This window comes from Arvicola amphibius, chromosome 12, assembly GCF_903992535.2.
Source record: "Arvicola amphibius chromosome 12, mArvAmp1.2, whole genome shotgun sequence".
NCBI lineage: Eukaryota > Metazoa > Chordata > Mammalia > Rodentia > Cricetidae > Arvicola > Arvicola amphibius.
Genome location: NC_052058.2, coordinates 131,644,086 through 131,658,264, shown reverse-complemented (window position 1 = coordinate 131,658,264; position 14,179 = coordinate 131,644,086). Strand labels below are relative to the sequence as shown.

The following is a 14,179-nucleotide window of genomic DNA, read 5'->3' as shown; positions in this document are numbered from 1 at the left end:
TTGGTAGATTTGCCATTTTTACTATGTTGATCCTACCAATCCAAGAGCATGAGAGATCCTTCCATTTTCTGATATCCTCTTCAATGTCTGTCTTCAATGCCTTAAATTTCTTGTCAAATAGATCTTTCACTTTCTTGGTTAGTGTTACCCCAAGATACTTCATGCTATTTGTGGCCATCATGAAAGGTGATGCTTTTCTGATTTCCCTCTCCACTTCTTTATACATTGTGCATAGAAGGGCTAATGATTTTTTTGGAGTTGATCTTTTATCCTGCCACATCACTGAAGGTATTTAACATCTGTAGGAGTTCTCTGATAGAGGTTTTAGGGTCACTTATGTACACTATCATATGATCTGCAAATAACGAAAGTTTCACTTCTTCCTTTCCAATTTGAATCCCCTTGATCTCCATATGTTGTTTTATTACTATTGCTAGAACTTCAAGAATTATGTTGAAGAGATATGGAGAGAGTGGACAGCCTTGTCTTGCTCCTGATTTTGGTGAAATCACTTTGAGTTTCTCTCCATTTAATTTGATGTGGCTGACAGCTTGCTGTATATTGCTTTTCTTATATTTATATATGACCTTTGTATCCCTAATCTCTCTAAGACATTTATCATAAAGGGGTGTTGAATTTTGTCAAATGCTTTTTTTGGCATCTAATGAAATGATCATATTTTTTTCTTTCAGTTTATTTATATGATGGATTACATTGATAGATTTTTGTATGTTTAACCAGTCCTGCATTTCTGGGATGAAGCCTACTTTATCATAATGGATGATTTTTTGATGTGTTCTTGGATTGGGTTTGCCAGTATTTTATTGAGAATTTTTGTATCAATGTTCATGAGAGAGATTGGTCTGTAATTCTCTTTCTTGGTTGAATCTTTGTGTGGTTTTGATATCAGGATAACTATAGTTTCATAAAAAGAGTTTGGTAGTGACTCTTTATATTATGTGGAACACATTAAGGAGTATAGGTATTAGCTCTCTTTGGAAGGTCTGGTAGGATTCTGTACTAAAACCATCTGGTTCTGGGCTTTTTTGGTTGAAAGGTTTTTGATGACAGCTTCTATTTCCTTGTGACTTATAGGTCTATTTAAATTGTTCATCTGGTATTGATTTAATTTTGGAATATGGTATTTATCTAAAAAATGTCCATTTCTTTTACATTTTCCAATTTTGTGGAGTACAGGCTTTTGTAGTAAGAACTAATGATTCTCTGAATTTCCTCAGTGTCTGTTGTTATGTCCCCCTTATCATTTCTGATGTTTTTTTTACTTGAGTGTTCTCTCTCTGCCTTTGATTAGTGTGCATAGGGGTTTGTCAATCTTGTTGATTTTCTCAAAGAACTACCTCTTTATTCCATTGATTCTTTGGATTATTTTCTGTGTTTGTTGATTTCAGCCCTCAGTTTGATTATTCCCAGTCTTCTACTCCTCCTTTGTGAGTCTCCTTTTTTTATCTAGAGCTTCCAGGTGTGCTGTTAAGTCTCTAATGTGAGCTTTCTCTGTTTTCTTTATGTGGGCACTTAGTGTTATGAATTTTCCTCTTAGCACTGCTTTCATAGTGTCCCATAAGTTTGGATATGTTGTGTCTACATTTTCCTTGAATTCTAAGAGGGCTTTAATTTCTTTCTTTATTTCTTCCTTGACCCAGGGGTGGATCAGTAGTTGACTGTTCAGTTTCCATGAGTTTGTAGGTTTTCTGTGACTGACTGTGTACTTGGGAGTTTTTCTTGGTCTGCCTTCTCTTAGGTCCCATCAGCACTGGAGCTGGCTTTCAGAACCCTTCTTCCCTGAAGCAGGCTGATCTGGGGGATCCAAGGACCTTGCAGATGAAAATGAGTGCTTGGGTTCAGGCTGGAATGTGCTAAAGAAATCCAGCAGCTGGGAAACACCTCATTGGATGGCCAGAAAAGCTTAGGGAGTGGAAGGGGCCTGTAATCATTTCCCCAGACTGTCTGGCTGTGGGGCCACTCACTCACCTGTCTGGATCCTCTCAGCACAGTAGCAAGGCCTCTTGCCTGGCTCCATGGACCTCACAGGTGGGCTTGGGATGCAGCGTGGGGTGGTGCAAAGAAGCTCCAGCAGCAGGGACACTCCCACTGGCTCCCCAAACTCTCTGCCCCATAGCAGGCTGAGTTGGGTGATCCAAGGACCTCATAGATGAAAAAGGGTGCTTGGAAGCAGGCTAGAGTGTGCTAATAAAAGCCAGAAACCAGGACACACCCTGCTGGATGGCTAGAAAAACTTAGGGAGTTGGAGGGGGCCTGTACTCAGTTTTCCAGGATCATCTGGCCATGCGGCCACTCACTCACCTGTTTGGATCATCTCAGCACAGGAGCCTGGCTCCAAGGACTTTGCGGGTGGGCTTAGATACAGGGTGAGACATTACAAAGAAGCCCCGGCAGCAGGGACACTCCTACTGGCTCCCCAACTTCTCAGCCCTAGAGCAGGCTGATGAAAGGACTTTGCAGATGAAAACGGGTGCTTGGGCACAGGCTAGAGTGTGCTAAAGAAAGCCAGCAGCCAGGAAACACCCTGCTGGATGGCTAGAAAAGCATAAGGAGTTGGAGAGGGCCTGTAATCAGTTTCCTGGGACCATCCGACCACTCGGCCACACAGTCACCTATGCAACACTTTCAAGAGCTATCCTGGTGTGGCTGAATTTGCTGCAATGTAGGAATAAACAGATAAATATGCTTATATCTTAACTCTTGTAGTAATGTGAGGAGCGCTGACTCTTGGAGACCAGCTTCAATAAAAATGCCACCTATCAGGAAAAGGGCATGGGGACTAGAAAAACAAGTTATGAGAACAAAGACATGAGTAAAAAATAATAAAACAGAAAATATAAGATTGATGACATAAGTCACAATCCCATACCAGCTCAGAATTATTAATAATAAAAATGGTTATTTATTTAAGAGGGAAACTTACAGATCACTGTCCTAGATAACAATCCTCTGCATGAACAGGAACAAAATTATAACCTGCATAGACAATATTAAGCAGGGAACATACGCTTAATGATTTAATAAACATTCTACCCTATGGAGTCTAAGTCTTATATAGGAAATGGCTTGGCTAGATCATAAGAGTACAGTAATTATAACTATCTAATCTTCAACCCCACTGAAGGCTTGAGAAGAGAGATAATATTACTTGAGCAGGCAGGAAGTACAATCAAGTAGCTTTCAAATTGAACTATATATGACGAAGACAATTAGCTACCTAAGCAATCATCCAAAGTCTCATTTTGCAAAGTTGAAGCATCCAACTTTGGCTAAGGCCTAGTGTAACTGACACACCATTTTCAGAGGCAGGAGTTCTTCAAAACTGTCTTACCCTGTCTTAGCAAGATTTGACAGTCCTGCTTATTCATTTCCGGATACCATTTACCTTGTCAGTGGTTGAGACATGGGCAGTTCCTTGCCCAAAGTTCCGTTTTGCCAAGAAGAAAACAAACTCCAAGTGGAGGTCTTCAGTGCTTAACATTCTCTCCTGAATAGATTGGTGTTGTCAGGAGCAATCATGTCTCGTGTTAACAGAACCTTAAGTTAATTAGATGCCATTTTCTGCAGATTCTTGAAATGGTTGAAGATTAACTATCTAGACATGGGACATGGGGATTAGAAAAATAAGTAAAGACAATGAAGACAAGAGTGAAAATAAAACAGAAAATATGAGATAGGACTGGGAGGGGGTTTCCCTGAATACTGAAACTGCCCCCATTTAATTTCCATTTCTTTAAAATACTCTGACTACAAAAGATAGGAATAAAATAAAAATTGATTTGCTATTATACAAGGAAATGAACATGAAGATTGTGGACAACATTCTTATTGAAACTTTCTGTTGCTAGAAAAAGACAATGCTTACACCATAGACCAAAACATTCTGTAGGCAAACCACTCCCTGGGTAGAAGCCAGTGTTACATCCCTAAGAGAATAAGAACTTAGTTTTATCCTTACACTTTTGTTTGAGGTAGAAACAGTTCTACTTTTCTATACCTGAAATACAAGGTCTGGATATTATCCACACCTGTTGGACAATAACTTTGAGAGGGCAGAACTTTCTGATCTAAATCTTGGTAGGATATTTGTTTAAAGAGGAGGGAAGAGGCAGGGATGGGAGTAGAGAAAGATGTAGAGCTCAATAACAATCAGTAAAGAAAAACATTATACATTTTGTGACAGTGAGATGCATTTTCTCCTGGAAGTAACAATCTACTTCAGAGAAGATGACTGCCATTGAAGAGTGTCCATATGAGTTTGATTTTAATGTGATAAATGGAGCCACTGGACAAGAGACTGCCCTTACCTCAACTGCTACAAGTAAGCCTTCCAAATTGGATTAGCAGGACACAAAAGCAAGTGACTGCTGAACTTTTCAAAGGCAATTAGGGACAGTCCCTCAAAGTTTCCTTCTTGTCAGAAAAGTCAATCAGGTATTCTTAACCTGTAGCCAAAGGTGGATACCTCAGCTGATGTGGGATTCCCCTCTGAACATTGGTTAATAAAGAAGCTGTTTTGGCCTATGACAGGGCAGAATACAGTCAGGCTGGAAGAGATATATGGAGAGAGTAGGTAGAGTAAAGGAGATTCCTTGTAGCTGCCAAAGGAGACAGATGACCTGGAACATTAACAGTAAACCATGAGCCTCATAGTAAAATGCAAAATAATGGAAATGAATTAATTTGAGATATAAGAGCTATCTATCAATATACTTAAGTGATTGGCCAATCAGTATTTTAATTATATAGTTTCTCTGTGATTATTTCACCTATGGGCAGCCAGGAACAAGCAAGCCATTTCTGCTTACACTCTACATTGCAGAGAAAACTTGGGTGACTCTTCAGGCAGTCATATGTTTCTGTCTTTTCTGTAGTTTAAGAATTTGCTTGTTCTGTATTTTCTGTTTACTTGGGTAATATTTTATTTTTCTCAAATCTCTGATAGTGTACAAGACTAGACAGTTATAATTTCACTCTTTTCTTTGTTACCAAATTCCAAAAAAATACTCACAAGAGAGATTTGAAGATTATACATGTTGAGACATAAAAGCTTAAGTTGATTATCTAAGAAAATATTTTAATCTTTTAGATGCTACTTTTAGTCCAGTAATACAAGCTATCATAGAAAGTAGTTTAGTTTTAAAACGTTTTATTCAGAAAGATAGGATAAATAATTGAGTACTTTCTCTAAATTTGCCAAATACAAACAGACTGAATACTGTGAATATGATTTCTATCTGATAGCTTTTCTTATTGTATATATTTTTACTGTATTAGAGTTAAACCCTTTCATTTTTGTTTAGACTAAATGGGAACATTGTTGTGAAATAATATTTTGTACATTGTGAAGATATGTCTCTGCCAATGCACTTTTTGTTCATTTATTAAAGAACTTAATTCCTAATATTTAGTTACTAAAACATAGGTGGGGATACTAGGATAAGAACTCTGTGAAGTAATCAGAATGGATGGGAATTCACCAGCAACACATGGAGCAAGTACAAAATATGTTACTAAAAAGGTAATGATCCATGTGGCAGAATGAAGATTAATATAAAAAGGCTTATTTAATGTATAAGAGCTAGTTGAAAACAAGCATAAGATAGGGTCAAGCTTTGAAAATTAGTAAGAAGTCTGCATGTCATTATTTCAGAGATGGCAGTCCAGAGAAAGTCTGTCTAAAAAATCCTTGTCACTAACTGTAGTTAAAAGTTTTGTATCTGGATCTCTGTGAGTCTGAGGCCAGCCTGGTCTTCAAGAGCTAGTTCCAGGACAGGCTCCAAACTTCAAGGCTACAGAGAAACCCTGTCTCAGAAAAAAAAAACCAAAAACAAAAAGAAAGAAAAAGAAAAGAAAAGAAAAAAAAGGAAAGAAAAAATAAAAGGAAAAATATTTGTAGAAATATTACACGACAGCATTATGAATAATTTTAAAGTAAGTAGATACATATAAGCAGAGAAGAGCACTGGTAAATACTATTGAGTTGGTAATGAAAATCTAGTACAACCTTGAAATGAGTACTGTAATACTAAAGATCTCCAGAGATCCTAAAATTACAAAATTATAGTATGTACATTGAAATGTGAACTCAAAGATATCAGACTAATACTTTATTTGTTCCTTCCTTTGCGTAAGAAGAAAGAAGCAGAAGGAAGGAAGGAAGGAAAGAAGAAAGAAAGGACGGAAGGAAGGAAGGAAGGAAGGAAGGAAGGAAGGAAGGAAGGAAGAAAGAAAGAAAGAAAGAACGGAAGAACTAAAGAAAGAAGAACAAGAAAGAAAGAAAGAAAGAAAATGAAAGAACAGACCTAAGGAAGGACTGAAGGCGTCGACGGAAAGGTACTGAAAGAACGACACTCAATAAGCCAGAACGCACTCATTCCCTCCCTCCTTCCTTCCTTCCTTCCTTCTTTCCTTCCCTCTTCCCTCCCTCCTTCCCCCCCCCTCTCTCTCTCTCTCTCTCTGTGTGTGTGTGTGTGTGTGTGTGTGTCTCATTTTCTTTCCTCCAATCCCTCTAACTCATGCAGACCATCCATTTTCCGTAGAGGTATTTAGAGCTAAATGAACTCTCTGAAAGTGTAGGCAAATCTTTTCTTGTCATTTTAGGTCCAAAGTAGTGTGTCCAAGTTTCTAATTATTGTGAATATGTGCAGGTTTCAATTTTCAGGTGTGGATCTTGTTCCAATTAGAATCCTGGATACAGAACTGCCAAAGTTCCAGATTGAGTCAACAGGACAGAGAGGGAGTCGTTTTGAATAATTGGCCATTCATGTAGTTGAAATCTCTTGAGTCTGTGAAAGCATCAATGAGGCTAACACAGGAAAAAGTTAATTAAAGACTGTAATGTGACACCTGGAATGTTTATGATAAAACAAAATATAAACTTGAGGTGTATAATACATTCCCCTTTGCCTTAGCAAACAGGAGACAGTAAATGATGTTCTTTATCCCTTTGCAAAGTGAAACACATTATCTCCTTAGGCAAGAGAGTGGTTTGGGGTTCATACTGCAACACAGATCAGAAATTTAGATTGTAAAGACAATCTTATTTTTTGTTTCCCCATTAAAGAAAAACTACATTCATAAAACACCATGCAGATTATTTCATCTTCACAACAATTCATTTTAATTCAATATTGAATTTGATTATGTGGTACGTAGTTGCTATGCTGACGTGATTTTCGCTCCTCCATTTCCTGCTCCTCCTAAACTCCACAGACCATTTTTAGTATAATTAGTATTGTTACACTAAACTCAAACAGTGACTCACAAGCAACACACAAAAACACAACTTCCTGAGTTCATGGCTCCTATGTACTTGTGTTTCTTATATCCAGAGGCTTATCCCTTGTGACAACACATTCACCTTTCTTTTATGATCAGTTGACCATCCATAGCTTTTCATCTATGAATTAGGCCTTGTGAAATTTCTCCCTTGGATGGTTACTGTTAATGCCACAGTTCAGGTCTTGTTTAATCAAATATACTGCTGAGATTAAATGGACCTTCCCTTTTAAGTGTAGAAGCCATGAAATCTTTTATTTTTATTTTCAATGTGGCTTCTTTTAATTGCCATTTTAAACTCTCTGCAGCTGCCCCCACCCTCCCCTTCCCTTGGTTGACCATTTCAGTAGGTTATAGGGAACTAGGGAACAAAGCATGGGGTGGGAGGCACACAGCAGCCACAGTCAGGTGGTGGGAGAACAAGCTACAGTTACAAATTTATTACAACAATTAGCACTGAAGCCTGGGAGAGCTGCAGAGTTGGGAGGCCAGCTCCTCTTTGTCAGGATCTATTTGGTGGTGACCTTGCTCTTAAGGTGATGATATTCCTTCAGCCTGAGCGAGTTGATGTTGATGAAGCCAGTAGCATCAAAGGGCTCATAATTGCCCTGCACGTTCATGCTCACCAGCTCTTCATTGTACACCTGGTCCTTGAAGACAGATACCTGCACCTTCTTCCACCTGCTCCTGGGACTTGGCGATGCAGTGGCAGACAAATTCACACCCAGGGCTGTGCCAGAAACCCGTGTATACGAGCTCTGCGAATTTGAGGCCCAGTCCCTGCTTGATTTTGCGTACTTCCCGATCCATGGTGAAGGCCTCTATGTCTAAATGAGCATGGTAAAGGATGGTCCCTGCTGGGGTCTCGTAGATACTCTGGGATTTCATTCCAATGAAGCGGTTCTCGTCGATGTAAATGCGACCCACTCCATGCCTGCCCTCAACTTTGTTGAGGTACATGAAGAGCTCCAAGGAAGTGTGGTGGGTAGTGCCATCTTTGATGGCTGTCACCTTCATAGGGACCCCTTTTTAAAATTCTATCTCAAGGACATCAGGGCTATTGGGTGCTTTGGCAGGGTCCTGAGTCTTTGTGTAGAGACCTGGAGGTTCTTGATTCTTGGGGTTCTCCAGGATTCCAGCCTTGTAGCTGATGTGCATTAGGTTCTCATACATACTTCAGGGGCTCTTGGGTGTGACAGGGATGGGAATTCCATGTTTCTTGGCATACTCCATCAAATCATTTTGGCGCTTGAACCAGTTGTAAAACTCAAGCATCCTCCAGGGGGCGATGGCCTTAATCTGGGGTGCCAGTGATTAGCAGGTGAACTCAAAGCACACCCGGTCATTCCCCTTTCCCATGGCGCCACGAGACACATACTTGGCCTCCTCGCGCTGGGCCGTTTACACCTGTTTGCAGGCTATGCAAGGCCTGGCCAGAGAGGTACCCAGGAGACAGCGGTCTTCATAGAGAGCACTGGACTGGACAGCAGGCCAGATGAACTCCTCCACAATCTCCTTGCTCACATCTTCATTGAACACCTTTTTGGCCCCAAGCTTCAGGGCCTTCTTCCTGGCTTCCTCAAAGACTTCCTTCTGGCCAATGTTGGCCAGGTAAGCGATGACATCATAGCCACACAAGGATGCAGGAGGTGTCCAGGTCACCACTGTAGGCTAGAACCACGGAGCCCTTGTTGGACACCTCGTTTGCAATTGTAGGTAAAGGTTCCTGGATGGAGTCTGAGGTCTCTCTTCCTGGTCCAGTGAACCACTCAGTGAATCCAGGCAGCAGTGGCAGACGGTGAAGCAGGACGATGCCATGGAATCTTACCGGAAATGTCTTGATACTCTACTGCTGAATATTTTCTTCCTCTTCTTCCATTTTGTTCCCTGAGCCTTTCATCTAGATGTAGCAGTCTAGAGACACGGATTAGGACTGGGCATTTGTTCTCTTCATTGATCAGCTCTGGATCTCTGAAATTACACCAATGTACTGTCAGTCAGGATTCTTTGCTGTAAGATGAGGGGTATATTTATCAATGGTCATACTTTCTGAATGATTTAAAACAAAATCAAAATAACTGTTTCCATATTTCATCAAGTGTAAATTAAAAAGCAGCTGAAATGCAATGATGGGTAATTTTTTTCCTGGATAAAGTGACTCCAGAGCTACTAGGAACTTTCAACTCAATCTAGAAATAACCAACTGTGTGCATTGACACCTAAAACATGGATTTTATTAAAATTTCCATATTGTTGTAGACATAGCTATTGGCTGTAGAGTAGCTGATTGTAGCCTGTTTTCCAACAAGTCAGACACAAACAATTGTTCTAAATAAGCTAATTAACAAAGCCTAACTAATCCTGAAAATCAGAAAATTATTCATTCAATATGTTCCCTTTGAGATGGTTGACAAAGATTCAGAGATCAGTAGTTAAGAGCAATTTTTGTCCCTGCAGAAGATCTGTTTTTGATTCCCTAAACCCAAATCATGGTTTACAATAGTCTATAACTCCCATTAGAGTGATCCAACACCCTCCTCTGATATCTTTGGGAAGCAGTCCTACATGTAGTGAACAAACATGCTTGCAGGCCTAACACAAAAACACAAAATAAATAAATCTAAACATCTTTTAAGAAAAGAAAATGATTTAGATATGTTAAAATATTCTGCTTTCTTCATTTCTTCAACAGTGAATGTCTGATTGTTCTTTCTGTAATGCAAAATGAGAGTATTCACTAACTGTCTTTGGTAAATGCTTTCCAGGATCTATTACCAAGAATGTACTTTCTAATAATTATTTTTGAGTGTAGATTTCTATACTTTACCTGTTTGTGAATGTATGAACTGTTATACAGTACATAGTAATAATTGTGGTCAGATATGGAAATGATTACATATTTACACATGTGAAATGAAGCAACAGAAATCTAATGTGTAAAATGCACTGACTTTTCAATGGCAGGAATCATAGACACAAGGGAGATTCCATTAAAATTTCACTTCCTTTTTCTTTCTTTCTTTTCTCACACCATTATCATATGTTTCTCTTGAAGAGATGATGTAGTTAATATAGCATAAATTGTAAGAATTTATGAAAAATGATAACAAAAAATTAGAGCAGCAACTCAGTGATTTTGCTTAAATTTCTGTCCTTTTTCTTAAATCTCCAAATGTTATAGTAACATTGCATCCTGACATATAAAATTTAAAGTAAAACAAAATACTTAATCACTATAACTATAGAAGTTTTGGGGATAGTCTACCATAATTTTACCATGAAGAAGAATCTGCAGGATTAAGGTTTAATTTGCTTCTTCAAAGCCTCCATTGGGAACAGCTTTTTAATCAGAGACTCCTCTAAGTCTACTCAGTTCCCGTGTGTCTCTCATTGTTTTTTTGTCCTAACCAATAAAGACCAACATCTTCAAAGTTTCAATTACTTACTAAGTGACTGGAAAATAAAGTGTTGAACACTGAATTACAATATTTGGTTCAAATTATCCTAAGACAATAAAAAATCTAAAACTTTGAACAAATGGGTAGAGACAAAGTGATAGGACCAATTAGGAAGAAAATATAAAAGAAACTGTCAAATTTTAGGCTACATTAACTGAGGATATGAAGTGTTCCTGGTGCTGTACTTGTTTTAAAACATAATAGAGATAGTTTATTGAAACGTGGATAATTTTTAAGTGGTATTTTATAATATAAACTCAAGAATATGGAGAATGTATGACATTGTATCATCAAATCTCATGTTAAAATAACTTTGATAGAACTACACAATAAGAAAATCATTGGAACAATCAAAAGAACAATAAAGGACAAATGCAATACACCAGCTTCTATAGAAGTGGCTGGGACTCATCACAGAGTTTCCAGATTAGTATAATATAGATAAGTGATAACTTCTAAGATTGGAGAGGAAGGGTAGAAAATTTTTCCAGTATGTTAATAACTTTATAATAATTAAATAGTTTTTTACAAACAAACTCCTACCAATTTTTTTCAGGATAAAGTAACTAACCAATCTAAAGTTAAGAAAAGTTCAATGAGCAAAAATCAAAATGGACAGGAAGAGAAAATAGTAAACATTTTTACTCTGGGCTACAATGGAAAAAATGGCAGTGAATTAGACCTATGGTAAACTTCCAACAGCCAGTTCAAAGCAACTCAAGCAGAGACAAAGGAAAACAGAGTGAGGGGATCACCACTGTGTTTCCCATCAAGACCTCACAATGTTGGACAAAGAGGCAAAGCTCCAGTTGGTCTTAGTTCCCAGCACAGGGCCCCTCCTTTCCCCAGCTCTACTGGCATCCAGTGGAAATGATTTCAGCAGGGTGTCAGGGGCCTGAACACCACCTGGAGACTGCGCCAAATACACATACCACTCTATCATATTTATCACACACTGAAATGCATGCAATAGTTAACTTATATGTGATTCTTCTAGGTTTGTCAACCATAGAACCACTGAGGACAAAAATATTTATAGGAATATACCACATATAGTCTGTCAATCAAAAATAAATATTATAACAAAAAGGAACTGAATAAATTTGAGAGCCAGATATGAATAATATGTGTGTTCATGCCAATATACTCTTGTCCTCCATGCTTGTAAATAAAGTGAAAGATAAAAACAGAGTTATAGTATTCACTTTAAGAGCAGCAGGAAAAGATGGCATGGACCAGAATTCCTTATTTCTTTAAAGGAAGCATGAACTATATCTCTCTACTCCAGCCATTATTTGTTACATTTCAATATTGAAATGAAACTTTGAGAGTTCAGCTGAACTGAACATAGTAATTTGCTCCCAAGGCACCAGTTTTTTGTTTAGGAACTTTTAATGACCTTTCCTTAGGCAACTTTATTTTGTTGGACGGTAGGTGGCACTGTGAGCACGGGATTCACTGACTCCCCAAAACATAATGAGCCATGGAAGTCTGCCATGCACCTTTAAGGCAGTGGTTCTCAAACTTCCTACACCTGCGATCCTGTTTACTAGTTCCTCATGTTATGGTGAACCCAACCTCCAAGCATAAAATTATTTAGCTTTTACTCTATAATGGTAACTTTGCTATTGTTATGACTGTTAATGTAAATATCTGATATGAGGATATCAGATATGCTACCCAAAAAGGGTCTCAACCCATAGATTGAGAACCACTGCTTTATGCTAAAGAAAAAAATCTAAACTTCAACCAAAATTGTCACCTTACCAGATTAGAGTTTATGTTCATCTTAGAATTAGCAACAGAGAAACACAGGTAAATCAAAAGAAGTTTCAACTCTGAAAATATTTTTCTTGTCTTTTACACTTGAGCTTGTAGTATGATGGAAACAAAGTGATGTCCACATTCCAATCTTCATTGTATGTTTTCCATGGCAAAATGCTACTCTATATCCCTCTTTTAAGCAGTCAGCCTCAAAAGATTTCAATTGATCATTAACCATTGTGCTATTTTGTGTATGGCATGACAGCAAACTGGATACTGCATCAGTAAACTGTGTGTTTCTGAAGGGTAATATACCCTTTAGAAATTAGAAATTAGGTTTTGTATTTGACGTGACTATGTAAATCCTGTAGAAATAAAAGCAGCCATTTCCTATTCTATGGTCTCTCTTTTTTTTCGAAACTTTTGGCAGAGGATTCAACCCATCTTCCTTTTTCTTGAAAGCTAGATGGCACTGTGAGCACAGTGGTCAGTAATTTATCAATGAGTTTGGCATGTGCTTTGAAGGACAGCAATGTTATCTGTGCTCAAAATGACTTGTCACCTTCTGTTAACTTTATCAAGAGATGTATGCAGACAAAAATTATGTCTGATCATGTCCCTATGCTGGAGTTCTGTAGTCTCTTTCCTTGATCTACCTTCATAATTTTAACTTTCCGTATCTAAAATCTAACTTTAAACTCCATGGGTTATCCCCCACCAGTCAATTACACAAGTTATTTAAATTCATTTAAAAACCTTATTCTTAGGATGGATGGCTTCATTTTTGATGATAAAAGCACAAAATTGTGTAACTTTTACACATACTGAGTGGAAAATAGTTGTGTAATAATCCCTTGTGATGAATGGGCTGCTTTGTCTTCTATGGTTTCTCTCTGAATAGTAATCCTTCTATTGTCTTCCTTAGCTTTAGTTTTCATGAATTGCACCCACTGGTCTGTGAGTATTCAATTATAAATTGCTTCCTCTATTGGCCCATGAGGGACTATTCAAATGCTGGTTTCACTCAAAGAATAATCAACAACCTTGTCATGTGGCTATGCATATGAAAACCAGTTGCAGATGTCATTTTCACTAATCAGCATGAATAAGATCAATAACCAAACTACTGCCCATGCTGGTGAAAATGCAGAGTAAGGGGATCCTTATCAGCTGCTTGTGAAAATGAAAACTTGTACGTTGTAAATTATTTTGCACATTCTATTAAAAACTGAAATTATAAAGCTCACAGGTAAATGGATGGAAATAGAAATAAAAAACCATCCTTAGTGAGATCCTCAGAATTGCAAAAAAGAATATGATATTTACTCACTTGTATTTGTAGGTTAAGTTTTAAGCTTTACAAAGACATCCAAGAATCCAAAGGTAAGGTATAGAGTAAGGCAATATGAAGGAGAAAAAGGTTTCCCAAGGAAGGAGAAATTCCATATTATGGAGACACTTGTGTGGTTTTGCTTGAGTGGGAACATTAGTTGGATGTAGTTGGAATGCTAAGAGGGAAAACTAAAACTACGGACCATGTAAAAATGTGTTTAGAAACCCACTACAGATGAATTCCTAATATATAACATATAATAAAAGAAATATAAATTAAATCACCAAGTAACTGGGTTAGAAATCCACATCTCTCTCCACCA

The 14,179-nt window shown here is 37.9% G+C and overlaps 1 pseudogene; it reads right to left on the bottom strand.

Moving 5' to 3' along the window:
• Window positions 1-7,787: 7,787 nt before the first annotated feature.
• On the bottom strand, window positions 7,788-11,703 carry LOC119802998 (annotated as a pseudogene).
• Between the last annotated feature and the right edge of the window lie 2,476 nt (window positions 11,704-14,179).